Source organism: Dama dama, chromosome 32 (assembly GCF_033118175.1).
Source record: "Dama dama isolate Ldn47 chromosome 32, ASM3311817v1, whole genome shotgun sequence".
In the NCBI taxonomy this organism is placed as follows: domain Eukaryota; kingdom Metazoa; phylum Chordata; class Mammalia; order Artiodactyla; family Cervidae; genus Dama; species Dama dama.
The window spans coordinates 10436761-10458684 of record NC_083712.1 but is presented as its reverse complement, the minus strand read 5'-3'; the positions used below and the strand labels follow the sequence as shown (position 1 = coordinate 10458684).

Sequence of the window (21924 nt, the reverse complement as noted above, 5' to 3'; positions counted from 1 at the left end):
TACCATCTGAACCACAGGAGAAACCCATATTTGTGTATATAACACACACACACACATACAATATGTATATATGCAAATAGAAATAATGCATATATTATCATATATGTATAATATTTATACAAATAACATTCGCATATATACAGATTATACATATATATACAAATATGTATTACATCATACAAATAATACACAGGTCTATAGCTCTGTCTAGGTTGAGAAGTCCCCCACTGTGTGGACCCAGTCTTTATCTGCTGTCCCCTGGGTCCTGAATGTAGTTACAAAGAGGGAGTTCCAGGCAGCCAGGCTTTGCAGCTCCTGTTAGGGAGACTCCTGTCTTCTGGGACTGCCCGTGTCCCAGGATTTCTGGTCTCACCTTCTCGTGTCAGGAATTCATTCGGCGTTTATGTTTCTTCTTCACCTTAATGCAAGCTTATCTGCACACACTGCCTATGTCCTGAGACCTGACTGCAGTGAGCTCTGCCCAGAATAGGACAGTCGGGGCACTTTGCAGGGGGAGCTTTGCAGAGGTGCATGGGGCTCTCGGGCTGTGACTCATCTGGCGGCCGTGTGGCAGCGGCAGCCGGAGCCCTGACGGTGGGAAGGGAAGTGCTGGTCCCCTGGTTTCAGTTTAGCCCAGCATCCGTCCCAGGATCTGCCTTCCTTTTACAAGCAGAAGGTGCACTGGGGATTCTTACATGAGCCTAAGGGCTCATATCGTCTCAGGACTCTCGGGACGGCTTATGGAGGCATCAGAAGTATTTCATAACAGAGATAAAATCGTGTTTTTTTTAAAAAAAGATTTCCTCCGTGTCCCGTGCTCCTTCATTTTGTACTGTGATAAAAATGTTTACCCAAATGACCAACTTATTGTCTACTGTAACGAGTGTCTGCACATCCTGCCAGACAAAGCGGAGTCACACGGAGCCACTTAATAATAATACAGTTAGGAATCCGTGCGCTTCCAGAAGGACCAGATCTTCATCCTGCTTCTGAGATCTGCTTGGTCTGAAGTCATTACTGGAGGCAGTGAGTGAAGTGCCCCCACTGGGGTTCTGGGTGCTATAGTTAGCAACTCATTGTTTCTCCATCTGGAGGAGAGAGCTAGTAATTGCCAGCACTTACTACCCTGGATTTGCGTGGGGATTAATGACTCACACAGAAGAATCCAAATGTAAAGTCTGAAAGAGGCAATTTACTCCAGCAAAGCGATTACCCATTCTGTGTTAAATGTGTGATTCTGAGAAGCAGTCCGTCTGCAATAGTCAAGTCCACAGGCCTGGGGAGGCCTATTAATGACAACTTTTAAGGTCACGATTCACACACACACACACAACTGAAGGAACGTAAAAGCAAAATAAGGGATTTTCAAAGGTGATGCAAGTTTCACAAAGCTTATTTGACGCATGTTGGTGTTGCCTTTCTTTTCCTTCACGGGCAAGGACGGATCAAGCACACATCGTTAACAGTAAACATAAAGCCTGAGAGCGCATGCATTTTCTAAAATTAGTTTGGAATGTGGTTTAGGGTCTCCAATACAGGCCTCAGGTCCAACAACTCCCTGGAAGAACTCACAGGACTCAGAAAAGCCACTCTACACACAGTTATGGTTTATTTCAGAAAACAGAGTGGATCATGGTCAGAACAGCGAAAGGATGCTGGGGCGGAGTCCAGGGGAGACCAGGAGCCAGCCCGCAGAGTCCTCTCCCAGGGGAGCTGTGGTCTCCAAGCAATGACCTGTGACGACACGCCTGCAGTCCTGCCAGCCGGGGGAGCTCACGAGCCTGGGGGTGCAGGGGTTTGATGGGGTCGGTCATGGGGCATGTCTCTCCATAGTCTCTAGCCCCTGCAGAGCTCCAGCTGCCCTGGGCTCCCACCATCACCACGTTGAAGCAGAGTCTCCCTGCTCTGGTCCAAAGGCCCCCAGGTCATCAAAGACAGTCTTATTTATCAGGCGGGGCTTAAGGATGGATCTTTTACTATGCAGATGGGAACACCCCAGACATGGTGCCTCCACAGAACTGGTGATAAAGCCAGAGGAAACCTGTAGAAATGTTTTCACTGAGGGACACACATAGTCTTCATCATATTTTATCCTGAAGGCTCTTGAGATGGAATGATTCAATTCTAAGTGTTTTAAATATGTAGGGAGTTCTGAACGAATATGTCTGTTTTCTTTGTTTCGGTGATCTCTCACTGCACAGTATGTTAAAGCGTGTGGCTGTTTGTGTGCTCTGGGTCAAGTAGGTCCTGGAGAAACAGGATCTGCTGGTTATACCACGATGCTACATGGTTGCTGTAAGCAGGGTAAATGCATCACATGAGGTTTTCATTTTTATTTTAAGGGTAATTGAAGTTTTTCAAATGCCTATGCGGTATTTTTATCCAAGTTTGAAAATTTACACCTTTAATACCTGGCTCATGTCGTAAAGAATCAGTCTGCAGTGTGGGAGACTCAGGTTTGATCCCTGGATGGGGAAGATCCCCTGGACTAGGAAATGGCAACCCACCCTAGTATTCTTGCCTGGAGAATTCCATGGACAGAAGAGCCTGCCAGGCTACAGTCCATGGGGTCACAAAGAGTTCAGACACAACTGAATGCCTAACACCAACCAACACCAATTAGGAAATATCCATACAACTTTTCAAGGTTAGAATGGTTATCAGTGTCTAAGAATGAATATGATTTCCATGTGAAGGGACAACCAGTGCATTTCTCCACTTTATTTTGATCCCATTACATTGGTTTTTGATTATGAATTGGAAACAGGCTTAGATTTACAGATGTCAAATTTTATTTGCATCATACAGGGGGAAGAAAAACACATTCACTGTCAAACGTCACCTAGTTTTCCATTTTGTCTGTCTGAAAGAAAATTGGCATTGCCGATGATGCTTTTTAGGCAGTGTCTCTCTGCGTCTGTCCACCTGCTGGACTTCCAGGCTATAGGTGTAAACATACACTGGGGTGGCATTTTTCACTGTCATTATAATTTGTATTATACTTTACATAGACTTTTTAAGTTGTGTTTTATGAGAAGTGCTCTTTATAATTTGTTTACAAGAATATATTATTCTGTAATTTCTTTAGCTGGTGACATGCTGTTAGCCTTTGCCCTGAGTTTTGCTAACCAGTTTAGCCAAGAGTACACAATGGTCATAGCAAACAACCTCTTCCAACAACACAAGAGACAACTCTACACATGGACATCACCAGATGGTCAATATCAAAATGAAACTGATTATATTCTTTACAGCTGAAGGTGGAGAAACTCTATACAGTCAGCAAAAAGAAGACCTGGAGCTGATTGTGGCTCAGATCATGAACTCCTTACTGCAAAATTCAGCCTTAAATTGAAGAAAGTAGGGAAAATCACTGGATCATTCAGGTACCACCTGAATCAAATCCCTTATGATTACACAATCGAGGTGAAAAAAAGATTCAAGAGATCTGGTAGACAGAGTGCCTGAAGAACAATAGAAGGGAGTTTGTAACTTTGTATAGTAGGCGATGAGCAAAATCATCCCAAAGAAAAAGAAATGCAAGAAGTCAAAGTTGTTGTCTGAGGAGGCCTTACAAATAGCTGAGTAAAGAAGAGGAGCAAAAGGCAAAGGAGAAAGGGAAAGATACACCCATCTAAACACAGAGTTTCAGAGAATGGCAAGGAGTAATAAGAAAGCCTTTTTAAGGGACAATGCAAAGAAATAGAGGAAAACAATAAAATGGTAAAGACTAGAGATCACTTCAAGAAAACTGGAGATACCTAGGGAACATTTACAACCTCAGATATGCAGATAACACCACTCTGATGGCATAAAGTAAAGAAGAACTAAACAGCCTGTTGGTGAAGGTGAAAGAGGAGAGTGAAAAAAAGCTGGCTTAATACTCATCATTCAAAAATCTAAGATCATGGCATCCAATCCCATCACTTCATGCAAATAGATGGAGAAAAAGTGGAAACAGTGACAAATTTTATTTTCTTGGGCTCCAGAATCACCACAGACAGTGACTGCAGCCATGAAATTAAAAAAACACTCCTTTGAAGGAAAACTATGGCAAATCTAGTCAGAGTATTGAAAAGCAGAGACATCACTTCTCTGACAAATGTCCGTATAGTCGAAACTATGCTTTCTCCAGTAATCATATACAGATGTGAGAGTTGGGCCATAAAGAAGACTGATTGCTGGATAATTGATGCTTTCAAACTGTGGTGTTGGAGAAGACTCTTGAGAGTCCCCTGGCCTGCAAGATCAAACCAGTCAATCCTAAAGGAAATAAAATTTGAATCTTCACTGGAAGGACTGATGCTGAAACTGAAGCTCCAATACTTGGGCCATGTGATACAAAGAGCTGACTCAATGAAAAAGACCCTGATGCTGGGAAAAACTGAGGACTGGAGGAGAAGAGGGCAACAGAGGATGAGATGGTTGGATGGCATTACTAACTCAATGGACAAGAGTTTGAGCAAACTTGGGAGATGGTGAAGGACAGGGAAGCCTGGTGTGCTGCAGTTCACGGGGTCACAAAGAGGTCACAAGGGGGTCATGACTTAACAACTGCACAACAACAATTTCTTTAGTAATAGAAAATGAGAAGATGATGGGAAAAATATAAGCAACTATTAAATAAACGAGTGGTTTGGCACAAGAGGCACAGTGTTTAAAGCTGAATGGACAGAGGAGCCTGGCAGACTGGGTCCGCAGGGTCACAAAGAGTCGGACATTACTGAAGGGGCTTCGAACGCACCAGATAATAGGACATTCACTAAGGAAAGATAGTGCTGACATTTGAAAGAACACGCTCATCAAAGCTTTTTTTTTTTCCTTTTAAAGTAAAAGTTGTACTTCTGAAATGATAATTGCATTTTTTAAAGCCTCTTGCTTCATTTCATCATCTGCCCCTCTCTCAGAGCTTCCTTCTTGAAGCGGGTTACTGTGGAGCAGTGCAGTCACTAAGGAAGGAGGACATTAGACAGAGCCCTCTTTGTACCCTAAAAGGGAAAGCAGAGAGGAACGCAGAGGAGTGACAGGAGACTTGATCTTACCTGTGATTCTTGCCTTTTTAATTGAAATCATTTCCAGGCTTAAATATCCTGGAAATGAGTTATTTGCATTACAATCATTTTAGTTATTTTTTAAAAGAATTTCCGAGAGATTCATAATAAACCGAATGTTTCATGCATTGAAAAGAGACATCATCCTGCTTGCCCTAATCCATCTGCAACCCCCATCAAAAGGTGAGAGTTAATAGCTGCAGCTTGACTGAGATGTGTCTAGAAGTTTCTGGTACTTCTTGTTGTTTTTAATTGCTAAGTCATGTCCTACTCTTTGCAACCCCATGAACTGTAGCCTGCCAGTCTCTTCTGTCAATGGGATTCTCTAATCAAGAATACTGGAGCAAGATACCATTTCCTTCTCCAGGGGATCTTCTCGACTGAGGAATAGAACCCAAGTCTCTTGCATTGCAGGTGGATTCTTTACCATTGATCCATCAGGGAAGCCCTTTTGGTATCATCTCTCACTAAAATAATCTCTTATTAAGATGGAAATACCCCAGGAGCAGTCTTTAGCTTGGGTCCAGTAACTCAGTGAGGATAAATAGGGAGTGAGTGGTCAGGAATGAAGTCCAAGGAACAAAGTGGGGCTCTAACTGATGAGATGAAAGATGCCTCCAGTCAACTCTGCTGACCTAGGTCTTGACCTTTCTGTGATAAAATGGTTATATCACCACACACTTAAAAGCTAGCACTGCGTATCACAAGCCTTTTCAAATCACCTGAGTACCTTTCATCTTCGGATATCTTTTTGCATGTCTATTAGATTAGTTTTCTGTACTGAGAACTTTAAAGAAAAACCTTGTTACTTTTCTTCTGATAATGATGAAAACAGTAACAAAATGTGAAGGAGAAATACTTGTGTTCTTATATAAAAAATGAGAAAACGGACAGTGCATTCACTCAGAGTGATAGAATCTATATTCTCTCTCTAAGTGTGCGGTCTGTAACTTCAGGGTGACTGAGATGCAGTCCAGGGGGGCAGGAAGAGGCATCTCGCTGTGAGTGGTTACAATTTTGTCCTACCATAGATGAAGCCAGATTATCTTTGGGGGACAATTCAAGTTTCAAAGAGAGGCTAAGTTTTAAAGATAGGTCAGATATTTAACTGTTAGTGTCTAAGGCAGAAAAATCTCAACTTTCTTCAATATAAATCCTTTGAGAATCTTTTGTTTTCTCAGGAGCTGTAACTAGAACACTTTCTTTTTTGAACTGTTAACCTCCTCTCTCCACCTGAGGTCTTTAGTCTTTGTTTATCCAACTTGTATTGAATTTGCTAAAATCACTAATAACCTCCAGTGTTGCCAAATCAGTGAATATGTTTTAACTTCCTGTTTACTTGGCTTTTTAACATTGTTTCAAATCATTTTCATCTGGGAAATTCTCTAACCTTGGCTTCCACGTGATATGGCCTGCCTCCTTACCTGCTCCTCCTCAGTTCCTTGGTTGTTTAATCTGCCTGTTCTTGACCTCAAGATGTTCAAACCACTCCAGACTCAGCTGGGGGCTGGCTTCTTGAATTTCTCACATCAGCCATCAGCTAACCTAAATTGTTTTCCTATCATGTGCTGGTCTCTGTACAGATTCTGGGGATAGACTAATGAATAACATAGAAAATGATCTTCCAAAAGGGGCTTGCATTATGTAAGAAGGGGTCCCGAATAAATAACTGGTATCAATTCTGATAGTGTTAGTTGCTTTCAAGAAAATAAAATGAACAGTAAGATAGAGAAGACTCTTGAGAGTCCCTTGAACTGAAAAGAGATCAAACCAGTCAATACTAAAGGAAATCATCCTTGAATATTCATTGGAAGGGCTGATACTGAAGCTGAAGCTCCAATACTTTGGCCACCTGATGTGAAGAGCTGACTCGTTGGAAAAGACTCTGATGCTGGGAAGGATTGAAAATGGGAAGGGAAGGGGATGGCAGAGGATGAGATGGTTAGATGGCATTGCTGACTCAGTGGACATGAGATTGAGTAAACTCTAGAAGATAGTGGAACCCAGAGGAGGCTGGCGTGTTGCAGTCCGTGGGGTTGCAAAGAGTTGGACACCACTTAGAGGCTGAACCACAGCAACTAGGATAGAGAACAGTGCGGACAGGCTGCTGGTTTAGCTGAGGTGTTCACAGAGGGCTCCTCAGGGGTGACCTTGGGCTTATCTCCTTGTGCCAAGAAGGCAGTAATACAAAGATGTGGCTCAAGGGTATTTTTGGCAGAAGGAAAAGCATATGCCAGGAAACGTGCTTGAATTGTTGCAGGGCGAGACAGAGTGATCAAATCTCATTGATGATCTATCAGTGGCATCCTTGCTTGTCAATACCACCTGTATGACTAGTCCTGTGCTTCTGTGAAACCGTATGTCTCCTGATCCAGCAGACTAGCTGACCTGCCCCCTGGGCTTGTCTATTGGCATCTTCAGTGTAACAATTTAAAATGGAATGTTTCCCCTTCCGAGCTCAATCCGTTCTCCTCTTGCATTCCACACCCCTGAAATGATAAGGTCCTTGTGACAGATAACTCCCTGTCTCCCAGGCCTTCTGACCTAACCAGCCACGAAGTCGCTTCCATTTCATCTCCAGCACAGTGAGACTCTGTGACTGTGTTCCACCTCCCGGTCGCCTGCCTGCCCAAGCCCCCATCATCCTTTATGTGGACAGCGTCGACAGCCTCCTCCCTCTCTCTGCCCAGTCCTCTGGTGGAGGTCAGACCTTCTCACCTGAGCATCTTCAGTGGTTTCCTGTTTGGTTATCACTTCCTCTCGAGCTGCGCTGAGATGGGTGACGGGGCCTTCTTTTCTTGGTTCCGTATCTTCCCGTCCGAGAAGCTTGACTTGTGTGTGTTACTGACCACCCTGCCCTTAGCTAACTCCACTCCCCCTTTAAGTTCCAGCAGAGGCCAGTGCCGCCCCCATCCTAGATGTGGTCTGCTCCCCCGCTGCCCGTTACTTTCTCACGCCGTTCTGTCCTCTTCTCCACAGCACCTTGCAGTTTGTGGCAGCGACTGATGCTCCGGGGTTGTGTTGTCTGATGCCTTCTCTGAGAGGTCTTCTCCCTAAACCTCCTGGAGGCTAACCCAGAGGTTCCCTGAACTGGGCATTCAATCGATACTTTGCTGAGTGGGTAGTAAATAACTAAATGGGATTGGCCGCAACTTACTTGCTGTTTCTATTTCCAAATGTTATTTCTGTGGTGATTTTGATTACTCAAAATATCAAAAAAAATCATTTGAATTGTTTGCTTCTTATGAATAAAGATGCAGAGTTTGTTAAAAAAAAATATGAACATCTATTGTGGGCTTTTAAATGTATCACAGTAGCACTGCAAGAAACAAGTATAAATACTGTGAAAACAAAATTTCAAATCCACTTGCTTCTAAGTTGAAAGGCACAATTTCCAATACAACCTGTTTGTCTGAGAGACACTAAGCCCTGTGTTTTTGAATGACAGTTCCAAATTTGTGTCTCTTATCCTCTGCTTGCCCTATTCAAGTCATCTTTCTTTTTTTTTCTTTCTTTCTCTTTTTTTACTTTATGAAAGCTGCATGTTGCTTTCAGTAGAATATCACTTTACCTGCATTCTTTCTGTGTCTATCATGGAATATTTTCCATTTCCTTAGTCTTTTATAAAATAAACTTGTGTTATAACAACCCTCAATGAAATTTCACTGAGGATGGGAATCACAGAGACAGACTCATGGAATATTACAGTGGAAAGAAAACACAGAAATAATTTTGCCCAAGGAGTTTACAGCAAAAAGGGGAGAGGAGCAAATACTGGTAGAAGGATTCTTTTTATTAAGACTTGTTTGGCATGCTGCAAAGCTAAGACGTTAAATCCTCACAAGAATGCTTCATGGCAGATATTTCAGGTGAGAAGATAGAGGTTCATAAAGGCTCAACAGCAAGCCTGTGCAAGGTCCCACTGGCATTAAAGCATCTGTGTTTGACCCCAGTTCTACCACCCACCACACCTTAAAGGTCACTTAACCTTTCTGGACTTTACTCTCCAGAATGAAAAGTGAAGGACTTGGCTACATTTTTAAAAATGTTTTCATCACTAAATTTCTGTGATTTTTCTAAAGCAAACCTTCCATCTTATTTTTCAGTTTATACCCTATAAAAATGCCTGTCTACTTTCCCTTTTTTTATCCCACATTTTGTTTCTTTCAGCATGAAAGATGTTCCAATTTTTCTAAAGCAAACCTTCCATCTTATTTTTCAGTTTATACCCTATAAAAATGCCTGTCTACTTTCCCTTTTTTTATCCCACATTTTGTTTCTTTCAGCATGAAAGATGTTCCAAATGAGCCTAAATGCTATTCTTTTCACCATTTACCATTTGTAAGAAAATGTAAAATGTTGATTAAGTGGTATTTACTATTTAATAAAGTGAAAAATCCAAAGTTCAAAGAAAACATTTTAGAGTCAATACTTTTGACTAACTATATATAGATCTTCCTTGACAGACAGTGGGGTTATGTCCTGATAAACTCATCATAAATTGAAAATATGGTTAAGTAGAAATGCATTTGGTGTACCTAACCTACTGAACATCGTGGCTTTAACACCCAGCCTACCTTCAACATGCCCTGGACGCTGCTGCTGCTGCTGCTAAGTCGCTTCAGTCATGTCCGACTCTGTGCGACCCCATAGACGGCAGCCACCTGGCTCCCCCGTCCCTGGGATTCTCCAGGCAAGAACACTGGAGTGGGCTGCCATTTCCTTCTGCCCTGGACACTAGCCTTGGGTAAAATCATCCAAAACAAAGTTTATTTTACAGTGAAGTGTTGAATGTGTGTGCTAAGTCACTTCAGTCATGTCTGACTCTTTGTGACCCCATGGACTGTAGCCCACCAGCACCCACGGGAGCCTCCAGGCAAGAATACTGGGGCAGGTTGCCATTTCCTCCTTCCAGGGGAATCTTTCCAACGCAGGGCTGGAACCCACATCTCTTATATCTCCTGCATTGACAGGCAGGCTAGCACCACCTGGGGGCCCATGCCATTTGTTGAAAAGGGTACTTAAAGAAAAAAACAACAGCTGCTGGGTCCAAGCTCTCTAAGTGTATGGGCAGCTGACCCTCATGATTGCATGGTTGATGGGAAACTGAAGTTCCTGCCACCAACCAGCATCATGAGAGGTGAACTGACCACACACTGATTAACGCATATCTCTTTCACACCACAATAAAGTCAAAAGATTTTACGTCAAATCAGTTGTGAGTTGGGGAGCATCTGCCGTTCATATATATTTTAGGTTTCAGATTATCAGTACAGGTAACTAAACACATACACATATACACACACACGATGAAGAAGAGATCTGAATGGCATGTGGCATGTACACATGAAGTAGTTAGGCTGCTTCTCAGGGGAGTGTGGGGGAGAATGGATCATGTAAATGTGTGACTGAGCACCTTTGCTGATCATCTGAAGCTAACACAGCAGGATCTGTTAATCTGCTATGTCATTGCGGTTCAGTCGCTCAGTCACGTCCAATTCTGCAGCCCCACGGACTTCCGCTCACCAGGCTCCTCCGTCCTCCACTGTCTCCGGAAGTTTGCTCAAATTCATGTTTACTTAGTAAATTGGCTATATACTCCAATACAAAATAAAAAGTTTTTTTTTTTTAAAAAAGAATCTATAATGGAAAAGAATCTAATTTGAATCACTTTTCTCTATACCTGAAATGAACATAACAGTGTAAATCAACTATACCTCAATGTTGTTGTTTTTGGAAATGAGGAATCTCAGTCAAACGCATTTTCACGGTTTGACGTCCGCCTCAGTTCTGGACTTGGGTTCTCTGTATTTCTCAGTCCTCCGCGCCTTTGCTCACATGTCCCCTTGCCTGGTGTCCCCCGTCCCCAACAGCCCCTCCACCTCTCCCTCCAGGGCAGGATCCATCCACCCCCAAGACTATCAAGTCCTTCCAGCAAAGGTTAGAGCTGCTCTTTCCTTTCTTCTCTGCTTCTTAATCCTTCCAACATTCTCTTTTTCTTCTTTCCTTCTGGGACCTCCTACTTTACTTCTTTCTCCTTCTTTTAGTTATCTTTCTTCTTTTATTTTTTAAGGGCTATTTTCTAGAGCAGTTGTAGGGGTACAGTTGACTGAGAGGGAGGCACAGAGGTTCTCCATCTCTGCCCTGTCTGCACGCGGGCACAGCCACCCCGACCATCACTGCCCCCAGCAGATGGCACATTGGTGGCCAAGGACACGCCCACCTGGACACACTGCCACCACCTGAAGTCTTAGTTCACAGGAGGGTTCCCGCCTGGTGGGTACATTCTGTGAGGTTGGACAAAGTGCGTCGGCGTGTACCCACCGTGACGGCATCACACAGAGCAGCTTCCCTGCCCTGAAAGCCCGTTCAGCTCCTCTCCGACCCCTGAACCTGGAGTCATGGGTCTTCCGCTGTCTCCACAGTAACGAAGCTGTGTGTGTTTCCAAATGACCGTTAATACTCTGTAAGAAATGTTTTATAGTAGCCAAAAAATCACTGCTGTTTCTTAATTTCACATTTGCAAAACATCTGAATAAAGTTCAGAGTGAAATTACACATACAAATTTCTGAGATAATGAGAATTTTAAGAGTGACCAAACCAGTTTGATTTACCGATATATTAATGCTAAACTCTGCATTTCAAAAAATTATCAATCAGACAATTTGAATTCTGCCCTCCTAGAATTCATAAAGACATTCTAAGCATTCTCTTATTATATAGTATTACTGTAAACACACATTAATAATGTTGAATAATATATTATAAAATATATGGTAGATAAACCATTTATATTATATATTAAAATTAAATATTGTCAATATTTATATATTTAACTATTTTATACAAGCAAATAAGTTACTAACATATATTTGGTTGAATATTTATATCTATTTAATATTTATTTAAATTAATTTAAATTTTAAAATTAGTAACATTAATACATATATAAGCAGAAGTGAAAACTAAATAATGTATAAAATGTATGATACATGCTGATATCATTTACATTTACTGTATTAGTCAGTATTTACTTAAATACAAGCTTCTAAAATCACTTATAAACTACTATGAGAAAGAAACTTTCTATGGGTGCTCATTACTAGATAATTAATATTTCCTATTTTTTAAATCTAGTAATTGACAAATAAGGTTTTACAATTTAAATGCATTACCTTTAAAATAAAACATTTACATACCTGCATTTAAATGTAAATATAAACTAATTTTATATATTCATATATATGTATAGAGGACTGCAATCAATATATATATAGATAGAGATAGATAGATATATATAGTCCTGACATCAATTATACTGTACATTGACTTTGAGCTTTTTCCCCCTTTTCTCTCATATTTCAGGGTTATTATGCTAGTATTTTAGATCCTATGCAGAATAGTAATATTAATCGACCTGGTCACATGCTGTCTTTTATGTTAGAAGACCAGGAATGATTAGGTATCCTATAAGACATCTCTGAGTAGGCCCTAAACATTATTTATGAGTCCTCAGTCCAGAGTGCTTACATTTTCACAGAGACCAGCGCAGAAGCGACAGGCAGGAGACCCCAGGCTAAGGCAGATCGGTCCTCAGGTGGGGTCAGTCTGCACCTGTGGGGCCAGTGGAGGTCTGAGACAGCTCCTCTGGGTGCTGCCAGGATACATCTAGTAAACATCTCGGAGGATGCTGTGGAATTGTGCAGAGATGAGCACCACTCTCAGGGATCTTATAAAAGATACCGTGCTGTTAATTTGTACCAATTTTGTACTAGCATATTCTTATATTTATTTTTATTTGAATAGCAAATAAACACCTTGGTTTACCTTGAAAATGCATAAAGGAAATAATCCCTCTCTGAATATTTATTGGCTGCCATAGTGATTGTAGCAGTTGGAGGATGATTATTAATATATCACATATAAGAAATTTACTTGGTCTTCCCTCTGTTGGAAAAGCAATTAATTAAAAGAAATGTTCAATGTTCAATGTTAAAGAGAAATAAAAGCTTAACACTGAGAGAATTTGGAGTATTTAAGATTACCTGGAGCATCAGATACTTGCAGTTGGTAGTTGGAATAATATTAGAAAGACAGAAGGTTTTGAATGCTGGCCAAATAGTCTATACATATTGTACAATAGAAAGCAGATAAAATTTGCTTGAAAGAGCTTCTCAATAATGCATTTATTATATTAGCATAGTTTATTGCATTATGATATAAAAATAAAGTACATTAAACTAAGAGAGAGTTTAAGACAATGGCTTTAACTGTAAATAAGAGAACTCAGTAAGACCAAAATATAAAAATTATGATAGTGGGCATCCAATTTTTAGTGTCTTAAAAGTGAAATAATTAAAGTATGCAATGATGAAAGAGAGAGAGTGCCCAGGTAAAGATGTCTGACATTGTATTAAATTAAACACCTTGAAAATACAGCCTAGATGCTCACAGATAAAGCCAGTTGTGTGTGGGTGTTTCATTCAGTTCAGTTCAGTTGCTCACTCACGTCCAACTCTTTGCAACCCCATGGACTACAGCACGCCAGGCCTCCCTGTCCATCACCAACTGCCAGAGTTTACTCAAACTCATGTCCATTGAGTCAGTGATGCCATCCAACCATCTCATCCTCTGTCATCCCCTTCTCCTCCCACCTTCAGTCTTTCCCAGCATCAGGGTCTATTCAAATGAGTCAGCTCTTCACATCAGGTGGCCAAAGTATTGGACTTTCAGCTTCAATATCAGTTCTTCCAGTAAATATTCACGACTGATATCCTTTAAGATGGAGTGGTTGGATCTCATTGCAGTCCAAGGGACTCTCAAGAGTCTTCTCCAACACTACAGTTCAAAAGGATCAATTCTTCGGGACTCAGTTTTCTTTATGTGTAAGTTCTCACATGCATACATGACTACTGGGAAAACCATAGCCTTGACTACATGACCTTTGTTGGCAAAGTAATGTCTCTGCATTTAAATATGCTGTTGAGGTTGGTCATAACTTTTCTCCCAAGGAGTAAGCATCTTTTAATTTCATGGCTGCAGTCACCATCCTTAGTGATTTTGGAGCCCCCCAAAATAAAGTCTGCCACTGTTTCCCCATCTATTTGCCATGAAGTAATTGGACTGGATGCCTTGATCTTAGTTTTCTGAATGTTGAGCTTTAAGCCAACATTTTCACTCTCCTCTTTCACTTTCATCAAGAGGCTCTTTAGTTCTTCACTTTCTGCTATGAGGGTGGTTCCATCTGCATATCTGAGGTTATTGATATTTTCCCCAGCAATGTTAATTCAAGCTTGTGCTTCATCCAACCCAGTGTTTCTCATGATGTACTCTGCATATAAGTTAAATAAACAGGGTGACAATATACAGTCATGATATACTCCTTTTTCCTATTTGGAACCAGTCTGTTGTTCTATGTGCAGTACTAACTGTTGCTTCCTGACCTGCATACAGATTTCTCGAGAGGCAGGTCAGGTAGTCTGGTATTCCCATCTCTTTCAGAATTGTCCACAGTTTTTTGTGATCCGCACAGTCAAAGGCTTTGGCATAGTCAATAAAGCAGAAATATATGTTTTTCTGAAACTCTCTTGCTTTTTCGATGACCCAGCAGATGTTGGTAATTTGATCTCTGGTTCCTCTTCCTTTTCTAAAACCAGCTTGAACATCTGGAAGTTCACGATTCACGTATTGCTGAAGCCTGGCTTGGAGAATTTTGAGCATTACTTAACTAGCGTGTGAGAGGAATGCAGTTGTGCAGTAGTTTCAGCATTCTTTGGCATTGCCTTTCTTAGGGATTGGAATGAAAGCTGACCGCTTCCAGTCCTATGGCCACTGCTGAGTTTTCCAAATTTGTTGGCATATTGAGTGCAGCACTTTCACAGAGTCATCTTTCAGGATTTGAAATACCTCAACTGGAATTCCATCACCTCCACTAGCTTTGTTCATAGTGATGCTTCCTAAGGCCCACTTGACTTCACATTCCAGGATGGCTGGTTCTAGGTGAGTGATCACACCATCATGATTATCTGAGTTGTGAAGATCTTTTTTTGTCCAGTTCTTCTGTGTATTCTTGCCACCTCTTCTTAATATCTTCTGCTTCTGTTAGGTTCATACCATTTCTGTCCTTTATTGAGCCCATCTTTGCATGAAATATTCCCTTGGTATCTCTAATTTTCTTGAAGAGATCTCTAGTCTTTCCCATTCTATTGTTTTTCTCTATTTCTTTGCACTGATCACTTAGGAAGGCTTTCTTATCTCTCCTTGCTACTCTTTGAAACTCTGTGTTCAGATGGGTACATCTTTCCTTTTCTCCTTTGCTTTTTGCTTCTCTTCTTTTCACAGCTATTTGTAAGGCTTCCTCAGACAGCCATTTTGCTTTTTTGCATTTCTTTTTCTTGGGGATGGTCTTGATCCCTGTCTCCTGTACAATGTCACAAACCTCCATCCATAGTTCATCAGGTACTCTGTCTATCACATCTAGTCCCTTAAATCTATTTCTCATTTCCACTGTATAATTATTAGGGATTTGATTTAGGTCATACTTGAATGATCTAGTGGTTTTCCCTACTTTCTTCAATTTAAGTCTGAATTTGGCAATAAGGAGTTCATTATCTGAGCCACAGTCAGCTCTCGGTCTTGTTTTTGCTGACTGTACAGAGCTTCTCCATCTTTGGCTGCAAAGAATATAATCAATCTGATTTTGGTATTGACCATCTGGTGATGTCCGTGTGTAGAGTCTTCTCTTGTGTTGTTGGAAGAGGGTGTTTGCTATGACCAGTGTGTTCTCTTGGCAGAACTCTATTAGCCTTTGCCCTGCTTCATTCCATACTCCAAGGCCAAATTTGCCTGTTACTCCAGGTGTTTCTTGACTTCCTACTTTTGCATTCTAGTCCTGTATAATGAAAAGGACATCTTTTTTGGGTGTTAGTCCTAGAAGGTCTTGTAGGTCTTCATAGAGCCGTTCAACTTCAGCTTCTTCAGCATTACTGATCGGGGCATAGACTTGGATTACCATGATATTGAATGGTTTGCCTTGAAACAAACAGAGATCATTCTGTCATTTTTGAGATTGCATCCAAGTACTGAATTTTGGACTCTTTTGTTGACTATGATGTCTGCTCCATTCTTCTAAGGGGTTCCTGCCCAAAGTAGTAGATATAATGGTCATCTGAGTTAAATTTGCCCATTCCAGTCCATCTTAGTTTGCTGATTCCTAAACTGTTGATGTTCACTCTTGCCATCTCCTGTTTGACCCCTTTCAATTTGCCTTGATTCATGAACTTAACATTCCAGGTTTCTATGCAATATTTCTCTTTACAGAATCAGACCTTGCTTCTATCACCAGTCCCATCCACAACTGGGTGTGATTTTGCTTTGGCTCCATCCCTTCATTCTTTCTGGAGTTATTCCTCCACTGATCTCCAGTAGCACATTGGGCACCTACCGACCTGGGGAGTTCATCTTTCAGTGTCATGTCTGTTTGCCTTTTCATACTGTTTATGGGTGTTTCACTATCCATCCATTAATCTGAGCTTCAAAATACTTCAGATCAAAGCAATGTGTTTTTGACAACTGATTTCTATGTAAACTACACATTTGAAACCCTAATGTTGAGATAATAAGAATTTATTATCAAAAATGCCAGCAATTCTTGTTTCACCTATTTCTATGTTGTTGTTCACTCACTCAGTCATATCCGAATCATTGTGACCCCATGGACACAAAGTTGTGTCCAAATCTTTATGTCCTTCACCATCTCCCGGAGTTTGCTCAGACTCATGTCTGTTGAGTCGGTGACGCCATCCAACCATCTCGTCCTCTGTTGTCCCCTTCTCACCCTGCCTTCAATCTTTCCCAGCATCAGGGTATTTTCCAATGAGTTGGCTCTTTACAACAGGTGGCCAAAGTATTGGAGCTTCAGCTTCAGCATCAGTCCTTCCAATGAATATTCAGGATTGATTTCCTTTAGGGTTGACTAGTTTGATCTCCTTGCAGCCCAAAGGACTCTCAAGAGTCTTGTCCAGCACCACAGTTCAAAAGCATCTATTCTTTGGTGCTCAGCCCTCTTTGTGGTCCAACTCTCACATCCATACGTGACATTTGAAAAACCATAGCTCTGACTACACAGAGTTTTGTTGGCAAATGAATGTCTCTGCTTTTTAATACACTGTCTAGATTTGTCATAGCTTTTCTTCCAAGGAGCAAGCGTCTTTTAATTTCATGGCTGCAGTCAGCATCTGCAGTGATTTTGGAGTCCCAAAAAATAAAGTCTGTCACTGTTTTCATTGTTTCCCCATCTATTTGCCATGAAGTGATAGGACCAGATGCCATGATCTGAGGTTTTTGAATGTTGAGTTTTAAGCCAGCTTTTTCACTCTCTTATTTCACCTACATCAAGAAGCTCTTAGTTTCTATGAAGCTTGTCAGTATACGCTTATCATTCTGGAATCAAAACTGACAGCTGGTAGAGACGGTGCATACATTCAGTAGAAGGAGAAGAATACCAACAATTCTATTATGCCTATGAAAATGTCCCATGTGATGCTGTTTAAGTGAAAACAACCCTGTTATACCTAAATGAAGGAAATTACTACAATACTGAAATATTGTTGAAATGAACATTTAATCAAGGTATTGGTTTTTGAGGAAAGAGTAATACGGATGCTTCATGCTTACTGTGATAAAGCATCTTGCAAATCAAAAAAGGGAAATGTCTTAAAAAGTAGGTTTTGCTTTTTATTTCAGTAAAAACCTGAGTCCATTAAATGTTGAAGGAACAAATGTCAGTGTTGACTTATTCAAACTGACTACAGCAGAAAAACCTGAGGTTCACAGTATCTCACAAACACATATGCCTAGCATGGGGTTTTTGACATCTAAAGGTCATTGATACAGTGGAGATATTGCTACCTGAGGAATTTCAACTAGAATGTGTTTTGTGTAACAAGGTTCTTGATTGTTATGCAACTAGAAACATATGTCACCTCTCTGAAAGTTTAAAATGGTTAGAATTAGTCTCAAAATTAATCCAGCTAAAATATGTCTTTAGGTTTCTAAAGAAATAAATATCAACAACAAAAATATGCTATAATAAGTTATAGGAGCAGTATCACTAAAATGTGTGAGTTTACTTTAGTGACTTCTTTTTTGGTTTATTATCCAATGATATATTAATATAAACTAAATTTTAACTTTGAAAAATGGCATTTTACATGAAGATTTAATATCCGGTCAATTCATTGTTCTGGTGCTCTGAAGGTGGCTAATGGCCTCATGTGGAAAGCCTGTGAATCTGGTCTTTTTTACTGCAAGAAAATTGCCACCAGATGGCATTTGAACTAAAGCCTCATGGTTGGGACCATATGGCTTCCCAAGTGTATGCTTGACTGGGAGATAACAGATGAATACACCTTTTTCCTTTACTTTTTGGTTCATTTTTAATATAAAAGGAATTTTATTATTAAGAATTTAAAAATTATTTTTAAAAGCTTCACTTTAATTTGCAAAGGCCTTTAGCATACACTATCTCATTAGCTCACTGGAGCAAATGTAAGAAAAGAAACCTGGATGTATAATCAACTGAGTGGTAACTCTGACCTCAGTTCTTTCTTGGAAAATGGGTTTGACATTATCTCCTCATGGAAAGGTTGTAAAGATTCAGTTTCAAATGTGTATAAGTGATACTTGTAGTTTCCTAAGGTTAAATTGGCTTTAATTTAATCTTAAGTAAGGTCTAATTTTAGATTATCATCATCATCACTCTTAGTACTTTATTTCTAATTACCTCTGATTGTTTCACTAATGTAAATATTGTCTCTGCCAGTTTATTTGTTTATGATCTCCTTTTTCATAGAAGTAATTTGTGTATACTTCTTTTGTGTTGATTGCTTCCTTTCCTAGGGCACCAGTCTAGCTATATAATTTGTTCAAAAAACAAATTTGTGTTGAATTTGAATTGACGATCACAAGACATGTCCTCACAGACCAGGATAATTTTCACTACCAAACCAAACGTGTGTCCACTCACCCGTGTGAGGTAAAGCCAGACTACTGACACTGTGTTGTGGTGAAGGAAAGTGTAGCATTTATTGTTGGTGCCAAACAAGAAGTCCTGACGGCTAGTGCTTAAAAGGCCTGAACTCCCCAAAGTCTTTCATGCAAAGGTTTTTAAAGACAGGGTGAGGGGAGGGGGGGTTGCTGGGTGTGTGATCAACTCATGGACATTCTTCTGACTGGTTGGTGAGGTAATTGGAAGTCAGCATCATCTACCTTCTGGTTCCAACCAGCATGTACTTGTGGGCAGCAGGCAGTTAACCTCTTCCACCTGGTGGGTGGGGCTTTCAGCATCTTCAAAGCAGCTCAAAGGACATGGCTCCAAGTGTTATCTATCTCTTAGGAGGAATGGAAGGTCCTTGACTTTGTTTAATGGCTAATGTATTATTATTTTGTCTTGCTTGACTGTTTTTCTTTCTTCCTACATTTTCTCACTTCTCTAATTTAGTTTATTATTTTGAACTTGGGGAAGACTTAAGAGGCTCAAGTATTCTACAGACAAGAAGGCAGAGGACGTGGGCGGGGAGTCTGTCCTGGGAAGGCCCTGTAGGGCCCGGCTCGGTTACAATTTAATGGGAAAAGCATGCTCCTTACTGCTCTATATACCTCATAGGAACCTTGTGAGGGTCTAATGAGATAGTGTAAAAGCCAGCATGCTTTGAAAGAGTCATTTGATTATGTATACATTAATGTAATTTCCACATTTTAAATCTAAATTCATTCAAAGTCTTTTACAAACTCTCTGATTTGTATCTGTTCATCCATGTGTATAATTTTACATCTCAAATTACTATTAGTTAATTATGGGTCATGAAACTACCTATTGAATATTCCAGTTTTGATTTTAAATTCTAAGGTTTTGACTAAAGTTTAATATATTTGTTAGTATCTATGGCATGTGTCCTATGATATTTGGTAAGATATAATTTGACGAAAATAGAGTTAAAATAATGGTAAGCACAGGAATTCCTCTCTTTTGAAAATGTTTCTCTGAGGCATCAGGACCTTGCAGATATATCGCCATCATTCTTTGCAACTTTAAGCTTCAGTTTTGAGAGGTGTTAATTGTTAATGATGCAGATAGACTGGGTAGTTGAGTTTGAGGGACTCATTATTTTCTTGTATATAACCTGTCACCACGGATTTCTATCATTATCCTGTTACACGCCTATCTCTGTTTCAGAAAATCAAACATATTTAACGTTTATGTGTCATCATTTTTTTGTTATATTCCTGCCATCTGCAAACTATTCAGACTTAACCTATTTCATTCACTACTCTCAAAGACGTCCAACTAAGTACTCTTTTTTTTTTGAATAAGTAAGCAGCTTTGGCATTATCTTTAAAAAAAGATCCAGAATATTTTGAGTTGATTTGTGTGGGTTCCTTCAATTTGTCATTAACTTTTTTACTACTATTCCATGTGAGGAAAAACAGAGAAGATATAGAGGTAGACCTTTCCAAGCCTTTAAGTTGTTGATAGCTCAGTTGGTAAAGAATCTGTCTGAAATGCTGGAGACCCCAGTTCAATTCCTGGGTCGGGAAGATCCACTGGAGAAGGGATAGGCTATCCACTCCAGTATTCTTGGGCTTCCCTTGTGGCTTAGCTGGTAAAGAATCCACCTGCAATGTGGGAGACCTGGGTTCGAACCCTGGGTTGGGAAGACCTCTGGAGAAGGGAAAGGCTATCCACTCCAGTATTCTGGCCTGGAGAATTCCATGGACTGTATAGTCATTGGGTCACAAAGAGTCGGACACAACTGAGCGACTTTCACTTTCAGTTTGCTTTCGCTTTAGACCAGTGTGATACGCTAAAATAGCAAAGTAAGAACCACACTAATGTGGACTACTTCCTCTATAAACAGTGACAGCCATTCACCTTGAGGAGGATGACTTCATTTGACACAGTAGTAACTGTTTTTACTTGAGCAAATGTGGGAGTTATATAGCTGACGATGGCAGAAAAAAATATGGTGAAAGTTAAATTCTTTATTGAGGCTTGGAAATCTATTAAAGCTAGAATACTTTTAGAAAATAAACTTTAGAGATATTTTAGTAGACCACTGACTACAGATTCAAAAACCTGTACTGTAACAAGATGTACCAAGAATTACAAATTTGAAATTCAAACATGATTAGGTCCAGAGTGAAAAAGAGATGATCACCACTAGCTAACAGGAAGGTCTTCCCAGAAGCATTCCTGCAGGCTTCCTCTCATGTGTCATTGAACTAAACTGAGTCACAAGATCATTGTTGAAAATTTCTTGAAAGAGAGCATGTCGCCTTGATTGGATTAGACTACTCAGATAGTGGGATGGTTACTGGAGCAATGGCCACTCTAACAAGCAAACGAATACTTTAAAAACTAATCTATGATTGTACAACATCCTAACAGGAGGAAAGACTGTTTATACACAGATTCAAATAATAAATCAGTACACTGCACAAGAAGATTGTTATTTGTTTAACTTAAATGATAAGCATTCTTCATGTCTATAATAAGTAATTTTATGTGAAATATCTCTTAGATATAGATCTAAATAGACAATAGATGTTAATAGATATAAATATAGGTATAGATCTTAATATATCTTCATAGATAATTAACACTTCCATTTCATCCATGGAAATGAATGAAAGCTATCTTCTGTATAAGCTAAGCTATTTATGGCATGATGCTCTTCCCACCCCCCCCCCACCATGCTATTAATTGTAAGTTGTCATAAATGTGATCTTAATGAGAAAATCTTAATTGTATTAAGACTTCTTTAGTAGAAGAAAGAGTTCCAACCAAAGATTGTTGGCCTCCTCTGTAAAAGT

The 21924-nt window shown here is 40.1% G+C and overlaps 1 protein-coding gene across 1 annotated transcript in view; it reads left to right on the top strand.

Annotated features, from left to right (window-relative positions):
- The window catches only part of CSMD1 (CUB and Sushi multiple domains 1), a 1628138-nt gene that overhangs the window by 1036677 nt on the left and 569537 nt on the right, over nt 1–21924 (top strand). The gene's annotated exons all lie outside the window — the stretch shown is intronic.